This window comes from Mirounga angustirostris, unplaced genomic scaffold, assembly GCF_029215605.1.
Source record: "Mirounga angustirostris isolate CCGP_5_RB_7025 unplaced genomic scaffold, mMirAng1.0.hap1 SCAF_6, whole genome shotgun sequence".
NCBI lineage: Eukaryota > Metazoa > Chordata > Mammalia > Carnivora > Phocidae > Mirounga > Mirounga angustirostris.
In genome coordinates, this window is record NW_026991714.1 from 5,042,831 (window position 1) to 5,046,748 (window position 3,918).

Here is a 3,918-nt window from a genome sequence, read left to right on the forward strand (position 1 = left end):
CTATATATTATGATGATAATATTTTCCTATTATATAATACAAAATGCCTAGCATTAATTAATTATTTATTCAGCAAATATGTATTGAATGCTTACTGCGTGCCAGGCACTCTTCTGCAAACTGGCACTATACAGAACAACAAAGCAACGGATCCCTCTCTTTTCATGGAGCTCATGTTCTTGTTGGGGAGATCAACAATTAAATAGGCAATTCCTATATCGTATGATAAGTGTTGCAAGAGAGGAAATACAGGGAACTGGGAGAGCAGTAGGGGACTCTAACCCAGGCAAGGAGAGTGTGAGAAAGGCTTTCTAAAGGAACTGACAGCCTGGCTGAGGCAGACTTGAAGAGCAAGTTAGCATTATTAGGTGAAATGTGGTAGGGGGATAGGGAATAGGAAGAATGTACTGACACAACAGGAACCTGATAAATGGTAGCAACTCACATTATAGAATTACAGCTATATAACTATATTACATATAATTCTACTATATATAGTTGTATTATATAATTATATTGATTATATAAATTATTATGTGTATTGTAGACTATATAACATAATGAGTATAATTATATTATGATCGAACTACATGTAATAAAGGATTGTTCTTTAGTCGAGGCCTCCACTCCCTGTTAGAAGAATAATAGGGGCCTTATATATGTGTGGGGTGTCAGGGAGAGGTGATGGGAATAAATATTTGGGCCCAGGAGCCAAGCGGTTTAAATTTGAACCCAGTTGTTTCAGGGAGTGTTGGGGGAAGCTGAGGACATGGCCTCTGAGACCTAAGGGCAGTAAGATTGTGTAAAGGTTTTCCCACTGAGAAGTGTCCTTGGCCAACTCCTGGGCCTCCAAAATCATTCACGGAACTATCCTGCTCATCATTCTCCTTATATACTTGCTCAAAATTGAGTAGTTGAATACCTTTATCTACGTAAAGGTAGTATGTGGTGAACCAGGCAGCTGTTTGGGACCAAAAAACATTGAAAATAAAAATGAAGTTTCCCAAATTAATTTATTCATTTCATAAGGTTGAACCATATTACTTCCTAAAATATGTAATTGCTACAGGTGCAAAATCACACATCTATCATCTATTCATTGCACAGAGAAGGAAGAAAGAAGAAAGAATATGAAGTTGCCAAGAGCTGCTGAAAACCCAACTTTGTGTTCTCTTTCTTCCTTTTTCCTTCTCTATAGGAATGTTCAATCCTCTCTGGCCATTTACAGCTGTTGCTTGGTCTCATGTCTATGTCTTTAGGAATTCTAGATTGGTATCTTACTCAAGGACGTATCTCCTGTTGAACCTGGGCCAGTGTCTTTTCTCTGTCTTTCAGCCTTAGATCACCAGATAACTAGTATATTTTTATCAAGAAGATACTAACTTTTGGGCGCCTGGGTGGCTCAGTTGGTTGAGCGACTGCCTTCGGCTCAGGTCATGATCCTGGAGTCCCTGTATCGAGTACCGCATCGGGCTCCCTGCTCGGCGAGGAGCCTGCTTCTCCCTCTAACCCTCCCCCATCTCATGTACTCTCTCTCTCTCTCATTCTCGCTCTCTCAAATAAATAAATAAATCTTAAAAAAAAAAAAAGAAGATACTAACTTTTGAGACTTCTTCTCTTGATATGATGCAGAAAGATACAAAAGTCCTCCCATTCCATAATAACAACAACAAAAACAAAATAAGAGGGGCGCCTGGGTGGCTCAGTCGTTAAGCGTCTGCCTTCGGCTCAGGTCATGATCCCAGGGTCCTGGGATCGAGTCCCATATCGGGCTCCCTGCTCCACGGGAAGCCTGCTTCTCCCTCTGCTACTACCCCTGCTTGTGTTCCTGCTCTCACTATGTCTCTCTCTGTCAAATAAATAAATAAAATCTTAAAAAAAAAACAAAAAAACAAAATAAGAATCATACTCTTCTATGGGACATGCATTGAATGGTGTTTGCAAAAAACCCTTGATGGACTGAATTCCAGTGAAACATGTGCCCTTTGTAGTTGAGCAGAGAACTAAATAGCTCAAGACTTGGGGCAGGAAACTGGTCTGGGGTTCAGACCAGAAGACACAGACTTTGAGAAGAAGGACAAGTTTAGATGAAACTGGCAAGACAGGATGGAATTTAGAAGCCTCCAATGCAAAACCAAATAGTTTTGCCCAACAATTCCCATCCCCTCCAGAATTTTGCTGAGAAAGTGGCACTGAGGAGGGACTGGAAATCAGAGACACACTGTAAGATACCCCATATTTCATAATAGTTGGATTCTAGAGTTTTAATATAAAAGTAGACAAAAAAATACTGAAACTACAGCCCAACCCTGTCCCACCTCAAATATTAGCAAGCTCTAAAAGGCACTGGTGGTTAAGGAGGTGAAGGGTTAGGTTAATTACAGATGAATTCAACCTAACACTGTTGACCTATTCCAGCTCAATTTCATTCTAAGGGAAATATTAATGATCAGCTTCTCCCTCAAACAGCCATGCAGAGGGAAGGGGTTACATTCCCAAGAAAATAAATAAAGCAAAGCAGAATAAAATATATTATACTTGAATACATATTATCCTTTGTTTCAAATTCTATTTTGTCTCATATAAGTATAGCTACTTCAGCTTTCTTTTGGTTTCCATTTGTATGGAATATCTTTTTCCATCCCTTCCCCTTCAGTCTGTGTATGTCCTTACATCTAAAGTTATGTACATCCAATTACATAATGATAAAGGGGTCAACCTGACAAGAGGATATAAATTTGTAAGTATTTATGCATCTAACATAGGAGCACGTAAATATATAAAGCAAATATGAATAGACCTAAAGGGAGAAACTGACAGCAAGGCAATAATAGTAGGGATCTCTAATACCCCATTTACATCAACACATAGATCATCCAGACAGAAAATGATAAGGAGACATCAGCCTTAAATGACCCACTAGACCAAATGGACTTAACAGATATATACACAGAACATTCCATCCAAAAACAAGAGAACATACATTCTTCCTAGGTACACATGGAACATTTTCCAGAATAGGTCATAGGTTAGGCCACAAAGCAAGTCTTAATGAATTAAAGAGAATTGAATTCATATCAATATCTTTTCTGACCACAAAGGTATGAAACTAGAAATTATGCAAAGAAAACTGGAAAATTCTCAAATATGTGGAGATTAAACAACATGCTACTGAATAATTAATGGATCAAAGAAGCAATAAAAAATTTTAAGATACCTTGCAATAAATTAAAATGGAAATATGACATACCAAAATTTGTGGGTTGCAGCAAAAAGCAGTTCTAAGAGGGAAGTTCATAGCAGTAAATACCTACCTCCAAAAAAAAAAAAAAAAAAGCAAATAAATAACTTTCCACCTCAAAGAACTAGAAAAGGAAGCACAAGTGATGCCCAAAGTTAGTGGAAGGAAGGAAGTAATAAAGGCTAGAGCAGAAATAAATGAAATAGGGGTGAAAAAGAAAATAGGGGGGAAGATCAATGAAAAGAAGAGCTGGTCTTCGAAAAGATAAACAGAACTGAAAAGGCTCTCACCAATAAAAAAGAGAGAGGGGTCAAATAAATAAAATCAGAAATAAACCTACACATATATGGTCACATAATTTATAACAAAGGAGCCAAGAATCTACAATGGGGAAAGGACAGTCTCTTCACTAAATGGTGCTGGGAAAACTGAATATCCACATGCAAAAAGTGAAACAGACCACTATCTTACACCATAGACAGACTAACTCAAAATAGATGAAAGACTTGAATACCACAAGACCCTCAGAAGAAAACATAGGCAGTGAGCTTCTTGACATAAGTCTTGGTGATGATTTTTTTATTCTGGCACCAAAATCAAAAGCAACAAAAGCAAAAACAAATGGGACTACATTAAACTAAAAAGCTTCCGTGCAACAAAGGAAGCCATCAGAAAAA